Source organism: Tigriopus californicus, chromosome 11 (genome assembly GCF_007210705.1).
Source record: "Tigriopus californicus strain San Diego chromosome 11, Tcal_SD_v2.1, whole genome shotgun sequence".
In the NCBI taxonomy this organism is placed as follows: domain Eukaryota; kingdom Metazoa; phylum Arthropoda; class Copepoda; order Harpacticoida; family Harpacticidae; genus Tigriopus; species Tigriopus californicus.
In genome coordinates this window covers 15,736,795-15,749,510 of record NC_081450.1, presented here as the reverse complement: position 1 = coordinate 15,749,510, position 12,716 = coordinate 15,736,795, and positions in this window count along the sequence as shown.

Below are 12,716 nucleotides of genomic sequence, written 5' to 3'. Positions count from 1 at the left end.
TCAAGAAAGGTATCGTTTAGCAGCCTTATCAATAATAAACTCATTTTTGTGTACAGTATCAACCATAAAATGGATTTATAAACAGGGATATTTCTGCCTGGGCTGGCTGCCCCCCCTCTACTTTTGAACACATTGAGGCGCCCTGCCCAGTTCCAAGCTGCCACAGCCAAACAAAATTTGACTCAAGCGGCTGGCTGGTAGCGTCGTTTCTCTGACTAGCACTCTATGTGGGAAACTCTGTCGGATGACTGTTGTGGTTGGTGTATTCTGACGAGTTGTACTCCATCCATCCATCCATCCATCGAAGGCGAGAAGCCAGCTCTCCTCCTCCTGCTCGTACTCTTGCTCGTACTACTACCCGCATCTTGTTTACAAGACGAGGATGACGAGGGCGAGATCAACGAAGAGAAGGAGGACGATGTCCCTGGAGGAAATCCAGCCTGCTGGGTGTATGTAGATGGCTACTCGAGAGCACAAGTGTGCAAAATACAAAATACACCCAAGTAGCCCCATTTTAGCCCGATAGGACCTGCGTTAGGACATGGAGAAAGGAGCGTCAAGAGCCAAGAGTTCCAGAAACCTCGAAAGGAACATGCAGCGGGTGAGTGTAGCTAGTTGGCCGGAGGGGAACGATTCGTTTTCGTCTGATTTTCGTCATTTTCGTAAGCTACAGACAGAACGAGTTGGTAGGGTCCTAAACGCACAAGGCGCCCATTGGTTGGAAGCTGGATGGAAGGGCCCTTATGTTGGGTGACACTCCTTTCGCCAAAGGGAGGGACGGCTCTATGAATGGGTGACACCAAGTAAAACACCCTCCGAGGACTCTCATGCCTAATTCAGTACATAACACCATTTGAAATGAAATCCACTAATTTTCTAATACTGCAATAAGTGGAACCTATGTTAGTATTACCATTCCTTGCGTACATTCACTGAAATTCAATCTTCATTTCAATTCACAATGGCCCATACGCTCTGATAGCTTAGGGATACTAACAGCAGTATATAGGTAGTATGCTAGTGTGTTGCTTAGTTTCTAGAAATATGGACTGCGAATGAGCTTCCCGCCAAATCGGCCTGCTGTTGGTCATGGCAATTCAGAGCCACTTTTCGAATTAAAGTATTAAAACAAGAAACGTAGATCTCTTCAATAAAGTTAGGTCAATATTATATCATTTACTTGTAAAGAGTATCGTTTCAAAGTTATGTTGTCCAAAGCTTATGTAGTTGACCAAGAGCAGGCTGAAAATTCGAATTTTATGTAGTGTTTACTACATAACTTATTAAACCATGTCTCCAGAGTTCCCTAAGCATAGGTTTTGGGCTCAAATTTGGCCAAGTTCATCTATTCAATCAGATATTGCAGTCGTATGAAGTGCTTATTTGGAATAAGATGAACGGTTTAGGAGATACGAAATTTTGGCTTCCGTTTGCAGCCCACATCTCTGGCAGTCCGTCGTCTAATGCACTATGTAAAAAAAGAGTTTCGTCGTACAAAGAGCCATCTAGCGGGTTCGTAACGAATACAGTGGCCTTTCTAGACCCTTTCCTCAAATGTTACTAGATAATAATTGCTAAAAATAGCTGACTGAGAGTTTTTGTCGTACTACCTTAAGACTGTAGTGAGTGTGTGCAAAATGATGGCTTTTACATTTTCTTATTTATAAGGAAAAGTCTTTGAATTTACAATAGTGCGTGTGGTGCTACAATTTGGTACACTTACTTATGTAAACACTGCTTCAATACTTCAGCAATTCCAAATCTTTAGTGACGTTTGTCATGTTTGATCAAAACTTTATCAAATTTGATTTTCACACCATGATTGATTTAAACGTAACTTGTTATTAAAGATCAAATGCTAAATGGTCTAAAACCTTTCAAATTTTGACATGTTTTACTTGAGAGTCTCAATTTTTCTCCATAAGTATGAACTATTTGTAAGCCAACATATTGGGCTTAATTTCTGTTCCGGGTCGAGTTGTCCGCTGAGTCGAGTTCTAAGACTATATTTGTAGGGTAGAGTTGTCCATTGGGTCGAGTTGTCCTGGAACCGTCAAAGTTGTCAAACACGCTGCCCAAAGAATGCAATTAGAATTGACAAAAATGTACTAAAGTAAAATAAAGCAAAAGAGGAAATCAATTCAAAAAGCCCACAGTACACTCAGAAGGGGAAAAATGCAAAAAAAAAATCAAATGAACATTCGAGAATCCAGGCTAGTTGGAAAAGGAAGTCCACTTCTCTTCCTTTTCGGTCTCCATCATTGTTTAATTTGCTTCCCTATAATATTCGTAGGGAATACCTATGTAGGCCTTGTTGATCCGGTTGCATCTTTCAAGTCAGACTTGGACAAATTTTTAGGTAGCACTCCAGATCAACCCTACATTCAAGGACTAGCTCGGTCTGCCAACTCAAATTCGTTGGTAGACCAAATATCATATAAAGATTGAAAGGTAATAAGTAGACGCATTATATTCTTTCACTTTAATAGAACTGGGGATTACATTCCTTGTAGACCATAGACCATAGTGAACCAAACAAAAAAACCTGTTACTTCTTTTAGGCCTATTATTGTGTTGCAGCTTGGCCTCTGTAAGATTATTGATTATCTATGTCATGTCTTTTTTGATTTGCACAGGTCCTGGTGAAAACAAAATTTTGCTTACCCAGAACCTGAGGAATTACATACTCATGAAATTGTTGATATGTTAAGATGCTAACTCAAAGATTAGATGCCGAAATTATCCAATCATGATCAAAGTGTTGAAATAAATCTATCTATTTTACGTTCTTAGGGTATTCTAACTAATTGCAAAAAATATTAAGTTCTAGTGGTCCCTATCATGAGAACATCAAGATCTTGAAAATACTCTGAACTGATGAAAGCATTGGGTTAAAAAATATGCTTATGTGGTCTTTTTTTAGATGCCTTTTTCTGAAAATTCCCATATTTTGAATAAATATTGAAATGCAGGCTGGTGGGTAAATGATGGACTCTTTTTGAATAAAAAGTGGCCGTGGATGCCGATGTTTTGATTCAAAATTAGGGTATTCATAATTCAGGCCATGGTACTCCTTGAACAGCAAAAATGCCATCCAATCTAATCCCAGCCGCCTAAGATTGCTCAAACGACCAATGACACTCTTTTTACTGCTGGCGGTAGAATAATTTGCCCTTGCCCTTATAGCCTAAATTATTTTGAACCAGGCAAGGACCCAAATGACAATTAGAGGGTAAGAAAAGTCTGAAACTGTGAGAAATAGTGAGAAAAAAAATCGAAAAAGAGTCTAGAAGGTGAAAAAAAATTGGCTAAAAAGAAGTGAATTTCGGCTCAGAAATAATTCGGCAAAAAAGGCCAAAAACGGTGAAAAGTTTTTTTTTTTCAAGGATTAACTTTTTTTGAAATCTACTGACAAAATTTGATATGAAAGATCGAAAACAAAACAGCAAATATATGCAAATAGAAATACATATTATTGCAATTGTTGGTGCACATTTCAAGAATTCTTGCATATTTTATGTGCATATTTTGGGTAAATTTTTTGCATATTTCCCCCACCTCCAAACGTACCTGTAGATGTACATGGGAAGGCACAAAAAATGGTTTTCTTGTAGAAAACGTGGGATTTCCCTAGTATACCACTCAGAAGAAGCAAAGAGATTAATCAAGTAGAAATGCCAATGAAAGTTTGTCATGGAACTACTTTTTTTCAATTTGCCGACAAGATAAGAACCCACGCAAACATAACTGGGGTTTAGACTCATGCAAAAAATGTTGTTCATATGTCGCACATATTTTTGAGAGGGTTTTAAACACCGGTTTCCTTCTCAATATCTCGTTTCAGCTCTTTCGCAGATGCGAACCGCCAAACGTCTGCCATTTCTGCTGGACGTGAAAACAACATATTTTGTCGGAGACTACCCATGATCCTTAAGCTCAAAGGTGCAAAAATGTTTTCCTTTTATTCCCTATCCTGTGTTTGTTTCAGATGATGGGCAATGAGATCCCAACGAAATGAAGGCAGTCAGGGCACAATTGAAATAGCAGGGAACAAGGTTACAACTAAGGTCATTCCTCAGGGTGTAACGGTGAGGTGCTAGGAGGCATCTCCACAAGCCCTTCGGCTCCACATACACTTTTATGCTTCCTTGCTTTTGAGAGCAAAATAAACAAGAAGAACAGAATAACACAATTTTCCATTCCATTCGTTCATATTTTGTAATATAAGAGCAAAGTGTTAGGCATTCTTACTTGAGATGTTTGACGAGGTCTTGACGCCTAGAGCTCAGTTTTGTGAGCCTGAGGAAAATGTCCTTCAGTAAATGCAGCAATTGCACAAAAGTGAGGACAAACGAAACCGTCAAAGGTGCTTTTCTGAATTAAGGATTGCAATGCTAAATGTCATGAGTCAATGCCTTCCTCTTGATTTTAACGTTTTGAACAAAGCAAACTGTTTTTTTTTCTGAATTATCAGTAAATGGCTATAGTCAATGTTCAAAGTAAACAGAGGGATGAGAAGCTCTTCAATAAGTCTCCAGGTTCTCAAGCCAACAGCAACCATAGAGAAGATGGGCTACAGAAATCAGGACCAAGTATGAGGCATCAGTCACTACGCCATTGTGGAAAGCACGTAAGGACTTTTTCAAGAACCAAATTTTGGCCTGAACCATGATGACATTGAAGATGCAGTTCGGAGGCCACTCTAGTGCCATCTCCACATTGGCAAGCAGAGGCAGGTAAACAGGTGGTAAGAGGGTCATGATTAGAAGGCAGACTTGAAAGTCATGTTTTGAACCGCAAAATGTCTTGTACATACAGTACGCGATCAAAAGAACGAAAAAGTGAACAATGTTTACTTGCAGCAAGGAGAGCGTTATAAAACCATTTAAAGGAAAATCAGTGGTGTGACGTAGACTCTCGCAAAGTTTTCTCACAAAACATAAAATTATTAGCATACATGTGAACAAACTTCTGGTCATCTTGATATTGCTTTTTTGAGATTGCTTCGTACGGTGGACGCAACAAAGAGAACAAGGTATTTCTTGAATTGAAATCATTCTGCTATTATTGAATTCTTGCCTATTTCAAGGTTGTTTTGAACTATCTTGTATGGATTTGACTTTTTTCACCTTTTGCTCTCCTTTTAGCTGCCCTTAACGGTGAATGTCAAATACTCATTTTGAACCTAGATTTTCGCAGTATTAGTGAATATTGTGATCATTGCAGTTTCTCATGTAATCCATTACACTTTCACTTCTTCCTTTCTGCAAGAATAGTTAAAATTTCCCGTTGGAATACTGTGCATATTGAGGTGATTAAGTTTGGATCCAGATTTAGATTTCAACTACTTTCAATTTAGGAAGGTAACTAACACGATTGATTATATTTTTTGATCTGAAAAATGTTTGCCCCAAGAAAAGCTTTCAAATCTTCTCTCTGGTCAAGTCATATAGTCACAATTAATGATTGAAAGGGTCTGTTCAACTATCAGGACTTGAAGTACGTTACAATTGTTAGAAGTTGAGCTTTGATTAGGACAAAGTTGGGGGAAGATACATGGGCTTCTCATAACATGAAAAATAATATCGTGTGCACCTAAGCATAACAGCAACGCCTTTTGCAATCATAATCCCTAACAAAGCCTAATATGGAGCGAAAATCATTTACTATGCACAATAACGATTCATATTTGTTTGCCCTCACCTTTCGAGGTGGCAGATGGCGTTATTCAAGGGGATTAAACGCTTAATTTACGCGAAACAGGGTTTTCCTTGATTTGCCAGCATGTATTGGTGTTGGAAGTCTGCCATCTTCAAAGACATACTTGAAGCATTTGTGAGATATAGGTATACCTATAGTATAGGTATTGCTTTAATGACTTACAAATCACTTGTGCCGATTCACGATTTGACTTACCATGTTAGAAATGCACCCTCCGTTGACGCCCACGTTCCAAAGAAAACGTTCCTCGCTTGTCAAGCGTATGTTCCAACAAGATGGAACCTACCGAAGGGCAACATTAAGGCGGGGCGAGATGGGAAAGTTTCCATTTGCATCATATTTTCACGTGGATTCGATGCATTTTAGAGAATGCCGCATGAAAGACACTCACAATTGTATTTGGGAACTGTATTGCTCAGAGATTATTTTTCATGCGATATGTGCGCAGGTGTCCTTCTGAGCCTTATTCTTCATCAAGTTGATGGATGATGATGATGATGATGATGATGATGATGATAATAATAGAGTTAAAGAGCTCAATCACTGAACTTAATGACCGGGTTAGATAAGCACAAAACTTAGCAGGCTGAAGGAAAGAGTTGAGGCCAGTTCAAGATTCCAGACCTCTTTCTTATGCAACACATACTTGAAAAACGTTGGCCAAATTCGGTCCGGGACATTTTTTGTTTTCTCAAGGATACAACATTTGTCGTCAGGCTAAAAGTGGCCTTAGCAATAACGTACGCTCGCAACAGGATTATTGTGCCTAAAAGTACGTTTACATATGTCCCGACTCGAGGGAGGGCAAAAGTCTGTAAATTTATTCCTGTGTCCTGATAATACATCGTTGGGCGAAACAAGTGAGAAACAAGAATTGCAATTTTACAAGCCGTACCCCAGAATCAAATACATGTACAAACATAAGAATACACCCTGGACTTCGCATTCCACCAGGAAAAGGAAACAATCTCGAGTCGTAGTCCCAGCTTTTGCGTGGAAAATTGAAGCGTCCCAGCAGCGGTAAGGAAGTCCGCAAAAAAATAAAAAAAACAACTAGCTGGCTTATTAGATTGAACATTAAGATGAATGAGCATACGAAGCAGCATGCAAAATTATGAGCAATGACGACAGAGCACGCATATCTCACTTCTCTTTTCTCTCTCTTGCAAGATTCTTTGAATGCGGTATTAACCTACTTATTGAATAGTTACGTTTTGGGACTTGAACCCATCCAAGACATTTGTCTGAGTTCAGTAAATGAATTCATATTAAAGCAATTTCTATTCAATTTCCTAGTACCATGCAACGCGAGTATCATTAAAGATTGTTTAGAACTAAAAATACTGATCAAGCATCCAAAACAAACATAGGGTCGCGTAATATAATAGAATTACAATAATAGACTCCATTCTAAGTTAGTCTGTAAATGTGGTCAAGATCAATGCTTTTAAAAATGGTTAGTTCCAAGGTATAGAGAAAAACAGTTCGTTCTCATGACAAAGAAAGAATGGACGCAAAGGAATGAAAAACAAATGATGCAAATACAATGGCTGTAAATATGTAGTTGTCCACCAAGATTCAACAGGCAAACAGGTAAATACGTCAGTTTTCGCGTCTATTTGATTTACAGAGTGGAGAGAGATTACATGAAAAAGGTTGTTTACGTCTTTGACGACATCACGAGCGTGTCAACTACGGTTCATTCCAAACAAAAGATCAAACCTCAGTTAACCAAACAAAAAAGAGATTGTGTCCAGTCTAAAAATGTTGGCTAGGCTTGTACACGGACCATGCCTATTTTTGCATGATCGATTTGAGTGTGCATACTGAATGTGAATTTCTCTATTGGCCTCATCTATCAATGTCTTCTATTGCCTTTGATTGAAGTGCCAGAAAATTACTATTCTTGTTTCAACGTTTACAGGTATAGAATATGAACCAGACTACAAACCAGAGAGCGTTTTATCGTCAAAAATTAGGAAAATGCGGAGAGATCGATAGTTGCATTAGCACCTAAGTTTGTTCATATCCCTTCCCATAGACGCCTTACGCCGCACGAAAAATGCTTTACGTTCTGCACTTCAGAGGGCGCTTTGTCATTCAACCTCTACCAAATAAAGGGCCGACTGGGCCAATTTCTTTTTATAGAATTGTAATGCGTTTGTGTTGTTTTTGGCTAATTCTATTAAAATATTATGTATAATTAGTGACCTGGGTCACATCATGCCCGGAAAAGAATTTGCCTTCAAGGCAAGGCACTAGTAGTTTATTTAGCAATCTACCGTGCCTCTTCCCGTTTTCTTTGGGCTTTGTGACGTTGCAAATAAGGACCCTTATTAAAGGAACAGGTCACTTCGTTTGTCTCATTGAGGGGCACCTCAAACTTACTGGGCACATGTGCCATCGAGGTGAAGGGCACAAGAATGACATGGCAATCCTTAGCTATGCTTTAGTGGGAATGCAACTTGGTTTAGTTAAGATGGGATTTAACCTATACTCTACTAATATCCCAAAGGGGGTGTCAGAGTGGTGACAACAATAAACAATAGCATTGGTAATGGGTTTTCATTTGTTTATTGACCACAACATTATCGGCTTTGGTGTAACTGCTTCGAGTACGTTCAATCCACACAAAAAGGCTTAATTTCAAGGTTGGAAGAGCGGGTTGCTCATATCTTGAAATTTGTAATTTTCCTCTGACCATTTGTCGGCACACCTTGCGTCCACGTCTAATACGGTCTTAGCTCTGCCTCGTGAACATTTTTGACACCTACTTTTCGAAAGCGATTGTGGATCGCTTTTAAATTCTCATCCAAAAGCAGAGTGCGCTCCCAAAATGTGTCCCAAAAACGTTTTCAAGGCACTTGGCCTTTATTCTGATCAACACGGTAATCTTTACCAAGCGGCCGCTAACTAACGCCCGAGTGTTCATGCATAGATCCTTATTCTATGAACTTTATTTAATACTTTTGTAAAGAAAGTAACGGTATTGAAATTTTGAGAGTGANTTTATGCCGACGTCACCCAAGGTCTTAAAATACGTCACCCGAGAATTGTTTCACATATCGCAGAAAATTGGAGCAGGTTCCAAATATGTATATAAGTGTTCAAGAATATGTCATGTGAAAGCCCTATGTGGCCTCAACACAAGTAGAAACAGGATCGTCTAAATGCACCATTACTTTCCTCTTTGAATTTAATAGTAACAATAAAGAAAAATGTCATGAAGGTAAAGGCAATAAGACAGTTGACTAGAAAGTGATATCACAATGAGTATGACTGAAATTAGTTCAATGCACTTGAAAAAAGGGAAGAGGGGAATCACAGACAGTACAAACACAGTTAGGTAAAGGTAAATGATGAAATTCTTGATTATTGTAGAGTAGAGGATGGGCCAGATTGAACAGATCTTTTGTCAGCTCCCGTCGTTGATGGCATTGAGCCGGAAGCCGGACAAAGGTGCGTGACCGTCAATACTCCGAAGGGATGTTGGGCCAAGGATAATAAGGTGTAAGTAAGTCCTTGACCGGGAAGGACAACTTGTGTCCGGACATCACCTCCGGAAAGGTCGGGTTCCCAACACTGTTGGACACTAACCTGGCCAGCCCAATGGTGAGGGGCTTGGTTTGGCGTATAAAATGCGTCCAATAGAATAAGTGAAAATTAATACATTTGCATCATTTGGACAGCTCTGCTCATCAGTCATTTTTGTTTTGCCACCCATCTATAAGACGATTCAAAGACTGAATAACCTTGAACATAACAGGACTTGTGTCTTTCTAGCAATCTCCTTGGGTTTGTACGCACGCATCCATGCTCACGGCCTCACGGACTTTCTCAGCACCTCTATTTATGTACTGGAATGGAGACCGTCTTACGAGAAGACTTGTATGCCCTTCATTTTTCGCTTAATTTCTAGGCACAATTTTAAGCAATCTAAATTGCCTTTCCAATAAAAAGCTGACGACATTTGTACCTACTAGCATCCACTGGTACTTTGTCGTTCTTAAAACAATTAATCTCTGTCAATCTCCCCATAGACGGTGGCAAGTAGTAGGTTAATTTTGTCCCCCAGCCCTTCCCAAAGATCGTAGGTCAGTGCAAGTCAAGTTTGGTACAAGGTTTCGAACAACTTTCAGAGGGAAAGTGCAAAAAAGTAGGAAAAATATGAGTGTCAACGTTTGTGGCAGACCCTGATCGAATGCATGTTGCGAAAATAGTTACCAGCCCCATGCATACTTTTGCCGGCCCCATTGCAAAAGTGTTTCTTCAGACTCTTAGAAACAATATAAACTGACTTTAACTTCGCAATTTTTCGCTCAGTTGTTTTTGAGAAAACCCATCAAAATGCTGATTCCGGAAGTTTCCTAACAATGCCTCAAGTGCGTGCTCACCAAAAAAAAGAATGACTGACTCGCCGTTTAAGCATTTTTGCAAAGCAGGAAAATCCAAAGAAATGATCGAGCTCGTGTGTGATTCTCAAATCTAGTCTGGGTTTCAAATAGCTCACTGGACGTGGGCAATGAATACGAAAGTGCAGAAAAATGGAGCAATTCAGCGTGATGCCTCCTTCAAGTCGAAAGTCGAAACTTTGAACCAAATTGGAGAACTTGCTTGAGAAAATCATTTAGCTTGGGCAATTCAAGCTTGTTAAAAAATACATAGCAAGCAGGCTTCAATGTGCTCCTCTTCCTAAAAGAGTATCTGTGACAGAATTGGAAATACATATTGACTGTTTAAAAGAAAATTCAAGTGTAGATTTTGGGGTTGCGTCAGCCGTTGCAATAGTTATTCGCATATTAGGACACGTCATGGGAGCATTCATTGTCTTGTTCACCCGAAGAATTGATAATTATTCATAACAAGCAAAAATGAGCTGCAATGGCGAGAAATTATGAAATATGAAAAACTAATCATTTTCGAGCCATTTTCCTTGAAGAACATCGTTACCTCAATTTCTGTTTAACTTATTGTTGTACCTTACCACCATCTACGATGGCAATTTATAAACATTGGGAGAATTTGTTCTAAATGCTGCCAACTGCAACTCGTAGATCAATTTGAATAAGCTTGAACCATACACTCATGTCTAGAAGAAACACAAGATCCTTTCCATCGAAGTACGATTTCTACGTTTTTTGGAATTCCGAACTTCTCAGCAGAGTTTGTCCAAAACAGAGCAAGTATGAGTTAAAAATGTGTCAAATAATGGTCAAGTTCTAGCAACACACAGTTAAAGATTTGAGGAGGAAACACGTTCGTCCGGCTTTTCTCTTTTTGATCTAGGTAGCCTGACAAGCCTGATGTACTGTACAAAAAAAGCTCTCCAATAACACGGTGACAAGGTCCCCTGGTGTCATCACTATGACATCTTTGATTGTAAGGGAAGCTTTGTAGCTTTTGTAATGCATATTTTTGCTGCACACACACACACGGGCACAAACCCTTGGAATAAGCATCATCTTATCAGAAGGACGTGAGAAGCACGAAAGAGAACATTGATGAGATGGTTGGAACACGAGAATCCTAGATAATGATCCCATCGTGAGCTCCTTATTCTAATCAGATTTAAGGAACCGAGCAAGTTTAAGTATTAGCATACCATGTCTTTGTTGGGTAGCTCTCATTTCGTTCGCTCAGTTTCTATGGTTGAGTGGACTCAAGCGGCGGAAGAGAAAGCTCCATTTTGTTGAAATTCCATACATACAATAGGAGCAAGAGAAAGCCGAAAAATAGTCGAAGAATGTTTCAGGTATTGTTCAATATCAGAGAAACGATCTTCACAGAGAGATGATGGAACATTTCTATGCAACAATATATCAAATTTATTGCCCTTGAAATCAAACACATTATAAGATTAGTTTTAACAAACGTTCAGACCCTGTACTTGTTCTTGACCGTTCAGACTTTCAAAAGTAAATTTTAAATATAATTTCAGTTACCATACTTTTAAATAATAGTATGAAAAGTCATTTCTAATAAAAAATACCTAAAAGATAAAATGTGTGTTAAGATTTAAAAGCTTGGAAACGAAAAACCCCAAGGGACATTAAATTTAGAGTAAGATATCTACAAAAAGAACTATTTTGGTCACTTAATTAAAAAAGATAGAAAATAGAAAAATGTGCAGTTTGAAGTGTACCAAACTTGCTAATCACAAGTTAGTGATAATTCCCCCAAAGCAGTGTTTAGGTATCCTATTAAACGTGTTTGCAAATGCCAAATTGCCAAACAATCAGTCCCGTGAGGCCTTTATTTTCTGGAGACTCTCTCACAAAGAATCAAAAAGGTTACAAGCAATACTTTAACCATTTTCACATTGAAACATGCTTCGAGACCTGTTTTTATAGACGCTGCTCTGTGATATCGAGAGCATTCTTTTCACTTCTCTTCTTTGATTTTCTCGGAAGGCAGCATCATGGAACAACACAAACCAAACAATTTCCAAGGCCATTATTCCCTGATGCAGTACAAACCTTGGTCGGACTTCAAGATAGCCTACTATGTATACTTCGGACGAGTCATCAGTAAAATCTGGGCTTCTCTGAATTGAAGCCCGAAAAAATCTGATCCTGCGTGTTCACAGTTTCGAGATACGAATAAAGCGTCGCAGTACAGCATCAATTTTCGGCATACAACAACGTTTTCGACGCGCAATGCGCTTCTTTGAGTTTCAGCAGAGACATGCCAAATAAAGCGGGCCTTTAAATCAGCCCTTTAGGAAACGCCAGAGAATGATGCCGTATTGGGTGACTACTGACTATTGTTCATGCCCAACAGTTAGAGGGCTAGTCACAAGCCCTCTAACAAGAGTCAAGCCAGGCCTTGAGGCCCTGTGGCCTTGAGGCCATGAAAACATAGAAAAGTTCAGCAACACGACAGAGTTCGAGCAAGATTTATCGGATCGATAGCTGTCTACTTGCAGTCTTTTTTCTTTTCAGGTTGATTCAAATATCTGGGTTCCTCTAGGTGCCTTAAATGACTTGCAAATGAGG